The sequence below is a fragment of the Tupaia chinensis genome, unplaced genomic scaffold (assembly GCF_000334495.1).
Source record: "Tupaia chinensis unplaced genomic scaffold, TupChi_1.0 Scaffold139513_1, whole genome shotgun sequence".
Taxonomy (NCBI): Eukaryota; Metazoa; Chordata; class Mammalia; order Scandentia; family Tupaiidae; genus Tupaia; species Tupaia belangeri.
This window is the reverse complement of record NW_006199398.1, coordinates 294,923-310,230: the sequence shown is the minus strand read 5'-3', so window position 1 is coordinate 310,230 and position 15,308 is coordinate 294,923.

Genomic DNA, 15,308 nt, shown 5'->3' with positions numbered 1-15,308 from the left:
GCCTGAATAGACTCATAATAAGAAATGAGATTGAATCAGTAATAAATAACTTTCCCCAAATGACAACAACCAAAGCCCAGGTCCTGATGGCTTCACTTTTGAATTCTACAAAACTTTTAAAGAAGAGCTAATCCCCATTCTACTCAAACTATTTCTAAAGATCCAAAAGAAAGGAACCCTCCCAAAGTCACCATCATCATCCCCAAACCAGACAAGGACATAAAAACAAAAAGCAAACAAACAAACAAAAAAAAAAGAAAGAAAGAAAGAAAGAAAGAAAACTACAGACCAATATCTCTGATGAATACAGATGCAAAAATTCTCAACCAGATGCTAGCAAATTGTATCCAATGACACATTAAAAAGATTATACACCATGACCAGGTAGGCTTTATATCAAAGATGCAAGGGTGATTCAACATACACAAAATCATAAATGTAATACATTAGAAGGAAAGATAAAAACCACATTATCATATCAATTGATGCAGAAAAAGAATTTGATAAAATACAACATCTCTTCTTTAAGACCTTCAGCAAAATAGGCAAACAAGAGACATTTCTCAACACAATAAAAACTATGTATGAAAAACCCATAACTAACATCATAGGGAATGGAGAAAAGGTGAAAGATTTTTCACTAAAAACTGGAACATGATAAGGCTTCCCACTTTTTCCACTCCCTTTAAATACATCAATAGTACTAGAAGTCTTGGCCAATGCAATCAGACAAGAGAATAAAATAAAAGGCATTAAAATAAAAAAAGAAGAAGTGAAATTGTCTCTATTTACAGATGACATGATTATATACATAGAAAACTCAAAAGAATCTACAAATACTCCTGGAAGTGATAAATGAATACAGTAAACTGGCAGGATACAAAATCAATATACAAAAATTTATAGCATTTCTATACACCAACAATGAACAGATTGAGGTATAATTGAAAAAAAAAATCCCATTCACAATATCCACAAAAAGCCTATGATATCTAGGAATAAATCTAACCAAAGTCAAAGACATCTACAAGGAAAACTATGAAAAACTTAAAGAAATTGAAAATGATACGAAAAAGTAGAAGACCACTTCATGCTCCAAGGTTGGGAGAACATCATAAAAAACATTAATTATATCCAAATTAATCTACATATTTAGTGTAATCCCAATAAGATTATCAGAGATATTATTCACAGATTTGGAAAAAAATGATAAAACTTGTCTGGAATAATAAAAAAAAATCCCTTATTGCCAAAGCAATACTGCACAAAAAGAATAAAGTAGGAGACATCTCACTCCCTGACCTCATAATATATTTCAAAGCTATAATAATCAAAACAGCATGGTACTGGGACAAAAACAAGCATGCAGACCAATGGAGCAGAATATATAACCCAGAAATAATGCACAAAACATACAGCTAACTGATTTTCAGCTAAGGACACAAGACAGTCCAGTGGGGGGGGAATCTTTTTAGCAAATGATACTGAAAAAACTAAATATCCACCTGCCAAAGGATGAAACTTGACCCCTATCTCTCACTGATAACAAAAATAAACTCAAAATCGATCAAAGATCTAAACCTAAGGCCTCAAACTACAAAACTACTGGAAAACACACGGGAATGTGTTGGAAACATCAAGTTAGGCAATGAATTCTTAAATTTGGCCCCCAAAGCACAGGCAACAATTCCAAAAATAGACAGGTGGGATTACACCAGGTTAAGGAGCTTCTGCAGGCACTCAGTGCCTTCCACGTGGTCGCTGGGGAGAACCTGCCGCTGTGCTGACCGTGCTCTGCCGGACATGGTGTCCGTGTCGTGAAATACCCCGTTTCTCAGTGAAATAACTGTGGAGTCTTTGTAGACAGAGTATTCCTATGGCAGCTGTATTTGTGGGGTGTCTTGGTGTCTTAAAGTGAATGAGACCTCTGGTTGCCTCCAGTGTTTCTTTGGCCTGCCTAGCACTCCTGGAGTGGACAAAATGTGGATAATCCTACCTTCTCCTGAAGTACTGGATGCTGCTCAGAGATAAATGTTAGAACTTTTGGTCTCTTTTCCCATGAAAAGAAAACATACCGGAATTTTGATGGAATATTCGTATTAGTGACAGAGATAGCCCTTCATTTTGATGAATTTTGAAAAAGTGGTCATCTTTGTAAAGGAGAATCTTGGAATAAGCAACATCATTTCTCTGACCTACTTCATTCACCTTCTCTTCAAGCTATAATTTTATAAACCTCTGTATTGGTCCAGGATTAAGAAAATAAATTCATTTTGGGGGTTCATATCATCTGAGGATGTTGCTATGGACTTTACCCGGGAGGAGTGGCAGGACCTGGAAGATGCTCAGAAGATTCTATACAAGGATGTGATGCTGGAGACCTACAGCAACCTGATGTTTTTGGGACAATGCATTGCCAAACCTGCAGTGATCTTCAAGTTAGAGCAAGGAGGAGATCCATGGACATTAGAAGAACTTCCCAGCTTGAGCCGCCCAGGTTTGGAGCCTGTATGCACATGTGTCACCATGTTTCTAAGTAATCGACCAGAATGTACATTTGTGATTGACTATGTGGAATCTAATTCATTCTGTACAAGGCTTAACATCTATGCTATGGGGTTTTGTATGGTTAATTTTGAAGATGTGGCCCAGATTTTTCCAACCTAATGTGTTTATACTATAATGTCCTCTCATCATCAGTGTGTAAGAATTCTAATTAATCTCTGTCATTGCCAACACTTTTTTCCTTAGCCATTCTGGTGGGTCTCATTGTTACCCAGTGTACTACTCTAGACCTAGAAGGACCTCAGTGAACAGTTCTATATTTTGTGTGGGATTCATTAACATATAAATAATGGATACAGAGAAACAATCCTCTCTCAAAAAAAATGTTTATCCCATTTGTTCTAAAAATATTGAGCCAAATTTCCCTTAGGGTTGTAGAAATGTTTTAGACACTCTCCCTCATAATGCACATATTGGGACACATAGCACATGTTCTCTCAGGTCCGTAATAGACACCCTTTGTTCCTTACCTTTTCTCATTAGCCTTCCATGAACTTCAGTGTTAGAATCAATGTTTTGGGCTATAAATAAAAACAACTGAACTGAAGGGAGGGGTCAGTTCTTCTTGCATCATCTGTCCTATCTCATGCCAGCCCCCCTGCTTACTTAACTTCCAAGATGTATATTTTTTCAAGCCATTCTTCCATGTCCTTATCATTTTGCATTATTTCATCCAAAGCAGAGTGAAAATTGGGAGGGAAGAGGTACAAAATGCATTTCTAAGAAATACCCTTCATTCCATGAACTAGAATATACACACCTGCACTTCCCCACATCTTCAATGGTCTTTGTCCACATTTCCTACCACCTCTGTTCATGGAGGAGAAAACAAACAAACAAACATATAGGGAATGGCACATTGTCAGTCTTAGGATTCTATAAACAATCAACAGCTGCAGGGCTGACTGTTTTACTTTTTGCTCTAGGACATGTGTGCTCACCTGAGAGACTGAGAAACAGAGACAGAGGAAAAGCAAGCATTAGTCAAGAAGGACGGAACAAGCCTTCTCCATTCTCCTCTTGGGACTTTGGGCATGCAAGCCTGGAGTGTTTTCCAAGCCACTGGGTTCAGGACTGGAGCTGTGAAGTTACCCATACGGAATCCAAGTGCCTTAACCAACACCCCACCTGCTGGCCCATTCTTCTTTATCTCCTAAGAGTAGATTAAGCATTACCTATGTCTTAAATTATAAGATCAATAACAAGTGACATTTTCAAATAAGAGCTTACTTACACGTTAAGCATACATTAAAAAAAAAAAAGAAGCTTCTGCACAGAAAATGAAACAATAGACAGTCCTGGGAATGGGAGAATATATTTGAAAATGCTCCCTTGGATAAGGGACTGATAACCAAAATATATAGGAGATTCAAGCAGCTTACCCCCCCACACACACACACACACACAAAGAAGAAAGGAAAGAAAACGTCAATCCAAGTAAAAGATGGGCAAATGAACTGAATAGACAACTTTCCAGGGAAGACATGAACAGTCAAAAGCATATGAAAAAATGCTCAACATCCTTTATCATAAGAAAGGTGCAAATAAAAACAACAATGAGCTACCACTTAACCACAGTTAGAATGACTAATATTAAAAAATAATTTTTAAATTATAAATGCTGATGAGGCCGTGGTGAAAAGGGAACACTGCTACACTGTTGGTAGGAATGTAAATTAGTACAACCAGTGTGGAGAATGACATGGAGTTTCCTCAGAAACCTACAAATAGAACTACCATATGATCCAGCAATTCCACTTCTGGGTACCTACCCAAAGGATAGGAATATGCTCAGTAAAAAAAAAAAAAATTTGTATGTCCATGTTTATTGCAGCACTATTCACAATTGCTAAGACATGGAATCAATTGAAACTTCCAAGAACAGATAAATGGATTGAAAAAGTATGGTACATATACTCTATAGAATACTATTCATCCATAAAGAACAATGAAACACTAGCATGTGATGGAAAATAAATGAATATGGAAGTTTGAGTGCTAAGCGCAGCAGGCAAAGACTATGAAAGAGAGGCATTGTATGTCCTCACTCAATATAGACTGAATATCTGCACATTATAGAGCAAATTGAAAGACTGAAAGTTATAAAAGCAGAGAGAACAACTGGTACTAGAAACAGTGTGAAATAAGGGTAGACAATGGTGGGTGGAAGGGAGGGAATCAAGGAAGAAAAATAAGCAAACATTTAAAGGGGGCCATCACGTGGCATGGTGGCTAAGGCGCTAGACTCCCACATGGCCAACTGTAGTTAGACTCCTGGACCTGGTGGCTTGCTTTCTCACTCCCCTCCCCCCCGTGAGTGCACATGCTGTATAGCAAAATTTAAAATGTTAATAATAAATAAAATAAATAATTTGTTAAAAAATTTAATGGACTCAGAAATGAAAAATTATCTGTTTATAACAATGTATATGATAATATCTTTGACTGGACTTAATATGCAGTATATTCATGCCCAGAAAGTCCATTTTATATGCTGTAAAGATGTAAAGCAATTAAATGTAAAAAAATAAGAAATTAAAAAATTCAGTTGACTGTATGTTTTGTGGAAACATTTTTATGTTTATTTAATTTTTACGAAACAGAGGGAAATCCTTTACAAGGTCTCACCACACACTGAGATCTTTTCTCAGAATCCTTTCCATTTAGCCAGGATCAATGGCATGTTCACCCCAGTATGTTCAGGTTGACCCAGAATCTAAACAAAGACCTCCCATGTAGCTCTAGCATTGTACCATGACACCCTACAACCTGCCCTACTGTTTCCATTTATGTGTTCTTGTCTATGTGTGCTTTCTCTCCTGACCATCTCATTTACTCTTACAGTTTTAATTACAGTGAGCAGGTAAGGACCTTAGCTTTTCTCCTGTAGCCTAAAGCTCTTTCTGTTCTACAGACTTGTAGGTCTTACTGCTTCCTGCCTGTGACCACCTTCAAATTCAGCACGTCCCACACTGAACTCGTTCTGCAATAAGCTTCCTCCTCAAGATGTCACCCTTGTGTTCATAACAGAAAAATTCTGGAAATCTTCTCCAGCTTCCTCCTAATGCTTCTCAGATATCTCTACTTCTCTTTGCCTGTACTGTTACCTTCGCACTGCTCCATGTTAGCACCTCACCGGCCCTAGCTAAGTGTCCTTGAAACTCAGCTCTTCAAATACCTCAGCACTGATCCCTTGCCCTGCATTACGTTACTTTCCCCCTTGTACCCCACTTCTCCCACCTCTGCACTCCACTGCAGAACCATCTTTAAAAATGCAACCTGGTTATGTCACATTCCTGTTTTAATGGTTCTTAAGGTGCATTCCGACAGTCGATTGCCATGTTCCTCAAAGCTTTGGGTCCCTCTTTAAATTTTTACCTCCTCCCTTTAACCTGCTACCTTTATCCACTTCTGTCTTTCAAAGTTACTTCTTTTGGATGCTTCTCTGACTCCATAGACTAAGAGAAACCTCCTTGCTATATTTTCTCTGTATTTCTATTCTGTAGTGATTATCAAAGCAACAATTTATACACCATTTATTGTTTCATGCGTTTAATTATTCTGAACAGCGGCTCTGCATAGTATAAAATGCCCTGACTTTTGGAGATGCTGCCTGAATTGGAATTTATGTTCTCTGTACTCCCAGAAACTTCCTCAGTCACCTCGTGCCTCATCTGTAAAGTGAGGGTAATGACTATGGTGGCTTCTTTGCAGGTTGATCATAAAAATGAAAGAGTTGATATGTATAAAGCTCTTCCAAAAATGATCTAAAGCTCAACAATTGCTATGAGAAGTAAATACATACTTTTTGTTGTTGTTGTTGTTGTTCCAGATGACAGGACAATTCCAGAGCCCATTTTTCTATGTCTGTCATCAGAGGGAGAGGCATGTTGAGGTACAAAATCTTGTGGAATTAATGCATTTTGTGTGATTTTCTTCCCTGCCTGAAATCACAAAGGGGCAGTACTAATAGGTAGCACTAAGACCAACTTTCTTTGTCCATTTAAGCTTCTATAGTAGAATAAAATAGACAGTTGGCATATAAACAGCAAGAGTTTATTTCTCATGATTCTGGAAGCTAGAAATCGAAGGTCAAGGTGCCAGCAGGTCCTGTGTCCAGCGAGGGCCCATATCATGGTCTACAGATGGTGTTTCTTCACTGTGGCCTCACACCGTGAAAAGGCCAGGGCTCCACTCCCATGACCTGATCACCTCCCTGAGCCCACACCTCAAAATATCCTCAAACCAGGGGGGGGTTGGGATTTTATCTATGAATTTTTTTATTATTTAAATTTATTTACATTCATTCACTGTACATCATTACAGTATACAAGATGAGATTTTCCATCCAGAATACACTGTATAGTGGCTCAATATGCCTTCCCCACCACACACACATTTTATTGATTCACTAAAGTTCTTAATTAATCTAAACATTTTCCATAGCAAGCACAGCTGATATATACATATCCATGAACACAAGTCTGACTTTAGGCATAAACCTCAGTGAGTAGAATGAACATCCTATAGAGTACCACCTAGCTGGGGCTATATAGCTTACTGCAGTCATCAAATAGGTATTTTTAATCCATTTTTTTTAATTTCAAGAAAAACAGTTTTAGATTTTTTCCTGAAACATTTTTAAATTAATTAATTTACATTCATTCCCTAAACATTGTCACAGTATATAAAATGTGGTTTCCCATCCAGAATATACTTCATAGTGGCTTAATGATGCATGTTATCATCAATAATTTTCCATACATATATATTACCCCTATTTCTGACTCTCAGCCCTTTCTCACCCTCTTCTCACCCTATCTATGGTGTCTACAGTTATCTTCTATTTCATTTCCCCCACATTTTATTGATCACACAACTTCTAAAATAATATCACTACTTTCAATAGCAAGTTCAGTTGGTAATTTCAAGAAAAGCAGTTTTGACTTTAATAAATCAAAGAAATACTAAGAAACTTTGCTTAAAACTTAAGGCCAGGAAACAGGTTAAGATTCTGTTCAAATAGTAGGTACATGAACATATCGACAGCTCAAGACAGGACAAAAATCTTCAAACTTGACAACAAAGCCTAGAAAAAAATCAGCAATATTTTAGTCAAAAGTCATAAAATGCTATTTCACCAGTTCAGTCTCATGTACTTCATTTATCTTCTTGTGGTTCAATCTTCCCAATTGAATTCTGGGATATAATATTCAACTCCAGACTTGTCCCTATGATTAAGTTGGTCATTTTCTTAGTTTTTGAACTCTTATTTCTGTGTGTCTGCATTTAATTTTTCTGATGTAGCATTCATTTGAGAACTTCTTGGAGATCAGGTCTGGTGCTGGTAAATTCTTATAGGTTTTGTTTATCTGAGAATGTTCTTGCCTTTTCCTCCCATATGAAGGATAATCAGGCCATGTACAATATTCTTGGTTGAAATTGCTTTTCCCTTAACACTTTGAATATATTTTCCCATTCTTTCCTCGCTCGCATTGTTTCCAGTGAGAGGTCTGCTGTTAGCCTGATGGGAAATCCTTTGTAGGTAACTTGCCATTTCTCTCTTGCCAATCTTAGTATCTTCTCTTTGTGATTTTGGTCAATCTGGCTATAATGTATCTTGGAGAAGATCTTCTTGGGTTGATTCTGTTTTGGGTTCTTTGTATTTCTTGGGACTGGATTTTTGAGTGCCTCTCTAGGTTTGGAAAGTTTTTTTGCAGGATTTCATGGAATAGATTATCAATACCCTTAGGAGCCTCTTTGCCTTCTGGGATACCAATTATTTGAATGTTTGGACGTTTGATGGTATCTAGTATTTATTGTATATTTTTCTCATTTTTGGGGGCCATTTTCTCAGTCTTCATGGTGGATTTTTCTAGGCCAGCAATTTTCCCTTCTACGTCTGAGATTCTAATTTCTGTATGATCTAGTCTGCTTTTAATACTTTCAAGGGAGATTTTGACTACCTGTATTATAGCCTTCATCTCTAACAGGTCCCTTTGATTCTTTTTTAAAGTGTGAAATTCCTCTTTTAGATCTTGCAAGAATCTCCTCACCTCCTGAAACTAGTTATCTCCTTTCTCCTTTCTCTTCTGCAGTTCATTGCCCCTCTTCTCTTCCATCTCTGTTAAGTTTTGCCATTATGAATACTCTAAATTCTTTATCAGACATTTTCATGATTTCCATTGAACTGTCTGTGGATGAAGAGGAGCTTTTCTTTTCCCTTGGAGAAGAGATATTTTCTTGCTTTCCCATATTTCTTGTGACCCTGCAGTGATTTCTAGTCATCTGATGGACGATGTGTTTCTTCCTAAACTTGAAGTTCAGTCTGAGCGTTTAGGAGCATGCAGAAAGAGGTGATTTGGGATCTCTTTGCCATTCTGTTTTGATCCCTTTACACAGCAGATTCAGTAGATATTGAGGAATATGTTAACCCTAATAGTATTTGGATGTTTGGCTATAGTTTCCTTAGATCTATCTAGAAACACAGTGAATGGAGATTGAGAAGCAGAGAGATGAGATAAAAGAAAAAGAAAAGGAAGCAGAGAGAAAGAACAACAACAACAAAGAAACTGAGAAAAAGGAAGGAAAACAAACAAAAACAACTAAAAATTATTATATTTTTAAAAAGCAAAAAACAGAAAACTGTGTGGTGCACTTGTGCACTGTGCAAAATCACTGGTTCTCAGGAGCCATGAGGAATCTTCTTCTGAGGGCCTGCCCCTTGCCTCTCCAGGGTGAGAGAGGGAGAGGGGAGTATTATCAAGATAATGGAGGGATTGAAGGCTGAGAAAATAATTTACCTTAAAAAATTTTAAAAAGGGAAAATAACAAAAAAAATGAGACAACAGAGACAGAGGCAGAGAGACACAGAGACAGAGAGAAAGGGCTTCCTACCACTCGAGATTGTGGGCTGGAGGATGAATTATCAGTAGAAAAATCATTTCTCTTTTTTCCCTGAAATCACTAGTTCTCAGGAGCCATGAGGAATCTTCTTTTGAAGGCCTTCCCCTTGCCTCTCCACTCGAGATTGTGGACTGCAGGCTGAATTATCAGTAGAAAATCTTCATTTCTCTTTTTTCCTTGAAATCACTAGTTCTCCTCAACCTATGAATTCTATGGGGGACACGAACATTAAGTCTGGAGCAGTAACTTCCCTCTGAGACTTCCTCTCAGATGTGTGCAGCTCTCTGGCTTTTATAAAGTTCCACAGGTTCCTGAAACAACAGCGCTTCTGTGATGCAAGGGAGCTGCTGTCCTTGGTGAACAGGTCCTAGCTGGCTGCAGCCAACACAGGCCTGGACCACATATACAGACTGGGATGAGGCTCTGAAGAGTCCAATTCTGGTAAGTCTCAGGTAAGAGACTTTCCTGTGGCTGTTTATCCTGGGTCCTGCCACAGAACCTCAAAAACAGTCAAACTTTCCCAAGACCTAGAAATGTCTTTGTTATGATAATGAGGTGACTTGTGTATGTCTAGATCACAGATTCAGAATATCATCTTGACATTAGTCAAGTCACTTTGTAAAAGATATCAGTGGCCCAAAGGGTGATAGTGAAATTTGGTTTAGGTCCCTCAGCTTCTTTTGTTGATGATGGAAACCAGGTTTTGTGATGATATCATTTCCACATGAGTTTATACTTTTTTACTTTTTTTCATTCTGTCTAAAAGTTGATTTGTATAGGATCAATTTACCTACTAGACATACCTTTTGTTTTCTTTATTTTTTTGTATCCATATATTTATTTTCTTTATTAATATTATTATTTATACATTCAATAGCTATACATCATTTCGATTTTAAAGAGATTTTACCCACCATGATATACACCTCAGTTCAGTTCATTTGAGAATACTATACACGTCCTCATCAACAGATAATAAGCCATATCTGTGTCCCACAAATGTCTTAGCCCTCTATTTTTCCTCCAATTTTCCTTTCCTTCGCTCATCCCCTCCCACGCTTTCCTTCCAATTTGTCTCCAGTTTCCATGACAAGTTTTAATGCTTTTGTGTTCTTCAGAGTTTCAGTCTCTACCACAGAGTGCGGACAGTCTGTATATGTTAAGTTAAGACATACACTCTCTCTCTTATATAGCGTGACTTGATTCACTCAGCAACAGATCTTTCATATTTGTCCAATTTCTATCAAATTCCAGGGCCTTGGTTTTTATGGAATATAGGTGCCACACTTTTTATTTTCTTTTCTTTTAGTTTTAATATGCATTTATTTTGTTAGTACTAAAGTATGACATTATTTCAAAAGTTTATTATTCATTATTATTATTATTATTTATACATTCAATCACTATACATCATTTAGATTGTAAAGAGATTTTTACCTGGCATGATACACATTTCAGTCCAGTTGAGAATACTATACACATCCTCATCAACAGATAACAAATCTGTGTCCAACAAATATCTTATTTCTCCATTTTTCCCCCTAATTTTCTTTTCTGCACTCCTCCCATCCCACACTCTCTTTCCACTTTGTCTCTAGTGTCCATAACAATTTTTAGTGCTTTTATGTCCTTCAGTCCTTCCACCTCTATTATAGAGTGCAGACAGTCTGTATATGTTAAGGGGAGACATACAATGTCTCTCTTTCATAGCCCGACTTGCTTCACTCAGCAATAAATCTCCCATATTTGTCCACTTTCTATCAAATTCCAGGGCCTTGCTGGTTTGTTTTGTTTTGTTTTGTTTTGTTTTGAGAGGTTTTTCGCTATAGTGCACGTGGGCTCACCAGACAGAGAGAGACAGAGAGACAGAAAGCGAGAAATCACCCCCCAGGGGGGATGGTCATGCCGCAATCCCTTCTCCTCCATTCTCCTCTCGGGATCTTGGGCATACACGCGCACGCGCCCGGCGTGAGTTTTAAGCCACCGGGTCCAGGACGCGAACCGCGGTCGACTACATGGGAGTCCAGCGACAAAGCCATTATGCTAACTGCTGGTTCCCAAGGGCCTTGCTGTTTTTTATGGCTGAATAATATTCCATGGACTATATGTGCCACATCCATTTGTGGACATTTGAGTTGGCTCCATGTCTTATCAATTATGAATAGTGCTGCAATAAATATAGTTGTGGAAACGCTTTCCTGACTGAGCATTCTCCTGTCCTTTGAGTAGATACCCAGGAGTGGGATTGCTGGATCATATGGTAGTTCTATTTGAAGGTCTTTGAGGAACCTCTATATTGTTCCCCATAGTGGCTGGACCAATTTATATTCCCACCAACAATGTAGGAATGTTCCCCTTTTGCTGCATCCCCTCCAGCACTTATCATTATTTTGTTTTAACCTTCACCAGTCTGACTGGGGCTAGGTGTTATCTCCTTGTGGTTTTGATCTGCATCTCCCTTATGATGAGAGATGTTGAGCATTTTTTCATATGCTTTTTGGCTGTTCGTATATCTTCCTTAGAGAGTTGTTTATTCAGCTCATTTTCCCATCTTTTAATTGGATTAATAACTTTCTTCCAGGTAAGCTGCTTGAGTTTTCTGTATATTCTAGTTACATTCCTTTATCTGAGACACGGTTAACAAAAATTCTCTCCCATTCCAAGGGTTGTCTATTCACACTAATTATGGTGTCCTTTGCTGTGTAGAAACTTCTTAATTTGATTTACTCTCACCTGTCTATTTTGGGGATTATTGCCTGTGCTTTGGGAGTCTCATTTAAGAAGTCTTTACCTATCCCAATATCGCGCAGAATTTCCTCAGTGTTTTCCACCAGCAGTTTTATAGTTTATGGTCTTAGGTTTAGATCTTTGATCCGCTTTGAGTTGATTTTTGTTAATGATGATAGATAGGGGTTCAGGTTCATGTTTGTGCAGGTGGATACCCAGTTTTTCCAGCACCATTTGCTAAAGAGGTTTTCCTTTTTCCAATGGATTGACTGGTACTCTTTGTCAAAGATCAGTTGGTTGTATCCCCCACCCCCTGGGGCCTGTATTCTGTTCCATTGGTTCTCATGTCTGTTTTTGGGCCAATACCATGCTGTTTTGATTATCACAGCTTTGTAATATGTTTTGGGGTCAGGGAGTGAGATGCTATGCACTCCACTCTTCTTGCACAGGATGGCTTTGACAATACGGTGTCTTTTATGATTCAAGACAGAGTCTATGATTGTCTTTTCTAGATCTGTGAAGAATGTCTCTTGTAACTTCATAGGAATTGCATTAAATATGTAGATTAATTTGGGTATGATTGCCATTTTTATTATATTCATTCTTCCAATTCAGAAACATGGGGTGTCCTTCCACTTTTTTGTGTCCTTTTTGATTTCCTTTTTAAAGTTTACATAGTTTTCCTTATAAAGGTCTTTGACTTCCTTGGTTAGTTTTATTCCTAGATATCTTATAATTCTTGTGGCTATGGTAAATGGGATTACTTTCTTCAGTTCTGTCTCCGTCTGCTTGTTGTTTGTGTACAGAAATTCTATAGATTTTTGTAGGTTAATTTTGTATCCTGCCATTTTACTGTATGTATTTTTTACTTCAAGGAGTATTTTCGTGGATACTACTGGGTCTTCTATGTATACAGTCACGTCATCTGCAAACAGAGATAATTTTAGCTCTTCCTTCCCTATTGTAATGCCTTTTATTTCCTTTTCTTTTCTGATCACATTAGCTAGGACTTCCAGTACTATATTGAGTTGGAAGGGAGAAAGTGAGCAACCTTGTCTTGTACCAGTTTTTAGTGGAAAGACTTTCAGCTTTTCCCATTCCATATAATGTTAGATATAGGTTTTTCATAGATGGCTTTTATTATGCTGAGATACAATTATTCTATGCCAATTTTCCTAACCATCTTAATCATGAAAGAAGGTTGTATTTTGTCAAATGCTTTTTCCACATCAATTGAAATGATCATATGGTTTTACTTTTCTTTCTGTTAATATCATGTATTACACTTATGGTTTTGCTTATGTCAAACCAGCCTTACATCCCTGGAGTAAAGCCTACCTGGTTGTGATGAATAAACTTTTTTATATGCTGTTGAATATAGTTAGCAAGTATCTTGTTGAGAATTTTTGCATCTATACTTATTAGAGATATAGGCCTGTAATTTTCCTTTTTTGTTGTATCCTTATTTGGAAATGAGGGTAATGGAGGCTTCATAGAATGAATTTGGAAGGGTTCCTTACTTTTGAATCTCTAGAAACCATGTGAGTAGAATGGATATGTGTCCAGGAATTTGTCCATCTCATCCAGGTGTTCTTCTTTGTTAGCATATAGTCACCCATAGTATCCTCTAATGATGTTTTGTATTTCTATTATGTCTGTTGTAAGTTGCCTGATTCATTGCCAATTTGACATATCTGTGTCAATCTTGTTTATCTTTTCAAAGAAACAGATTTGCTCTCATTTATTTTCCGTATAGTTCACTTATTTTCTATTTAATTTATTTCTGCTCAAATCTTTATTATTTCTCTTCTCCTGGCATTTTTGGGATTTTTCTGTTGTTGTTTTTCAATTCCCTGGGGCATGATGTTAGGTTGTCTTTTTGCCACTTTTTCATCTTTCTCTTGTGCGCACTAATTGCTATGAACTTCTCTCTTATGACTGCTTTTGCAGTGTCCCATAAATTATGAAAACTTGTGTACTCATTGTCATTTGTTTCCATAAATCTTTTGATTGCAATCTTAATCTCTCTAGTAGTCATGAAGTCATTCAGAAGTAGGTTATTTAGCTTCCATATATTTGTGTTTTTCAAGGGGTTTTTCTGAGATTTAATATCAAGTTAATTCCATAGTGGTTAGAGAAGATGCTGGATATATTTTCTATGCCTTTTAATCTGTTAAGGCTGGTTTTGTGCCCTATCGTGTGGTCAATCTTCAGGAAAGTACCATGCAGGGCTGAGAAAAATGTATATTTTGTGTTTTTATGGGGGGGGTTGAAAGTTCTATATATGCCTATCAAGTTCATCTGATTTATGGTATCACTTTTGTCCTGAATTTCTTTGCCTAATTTTTTAAAATTTTTATTTATTTTTTTATTTTACATTTTAAAAATATATTCAATCACATTATTTAGCTTACAAGGTGATCATTTCAAAATAAGAACATTTCTCCCTGGTCGAGTTGATAAAAATATAACAACACTACCTCCCTGTCTCAACAATGCTGTCTTTGTATCCCTCCTCCAAATGTTCTTCCCCAGGCCCCACTCCTCCACACACACACGACATCTGGCATTCACATCCACCTCTTGTGTTTGTACATCCTTTAGCCCATCAGTTTCAGTTATAGAGTGTGGACATTCGGTATATATTAAGTGGGGACATACAGAGTCTCTCCTTCATAGCCTGGCTTGCTTCACTCAACATTAAATCTTCCATATTTTTCCACTTTCTGTCAAAAGCCAGGGTTTTGTTGTTCTTAATGACTGAATAGTATTCCATAGAGTATACGTGCCACAGTGTTTCAATCCATTCAGCCATACAAGGGCATTTGGGTTGGTTCCATGTCTTAGCAGTCGTGAAAAGTGCCGCAATAAACATTGATGTGCAAGCACTTTTCCAATGAGAAATTCTTCTGTCCTTTGGGTAGATGCCAAGAAATGGGATTGCTGGCTCATATGGCAGTTCTATTTGTAGATTTTTGAGGAATCTCCAAATTGTTCTCCACAGTGGTTGGACTAATTTACATTCCCACCAGCAGTGTAAGAGAGTTCTCCTTTCACCACATCCCCGCCAACATTTATCTTTTTTTTTTTTAATCTTCGCCATTCTGACT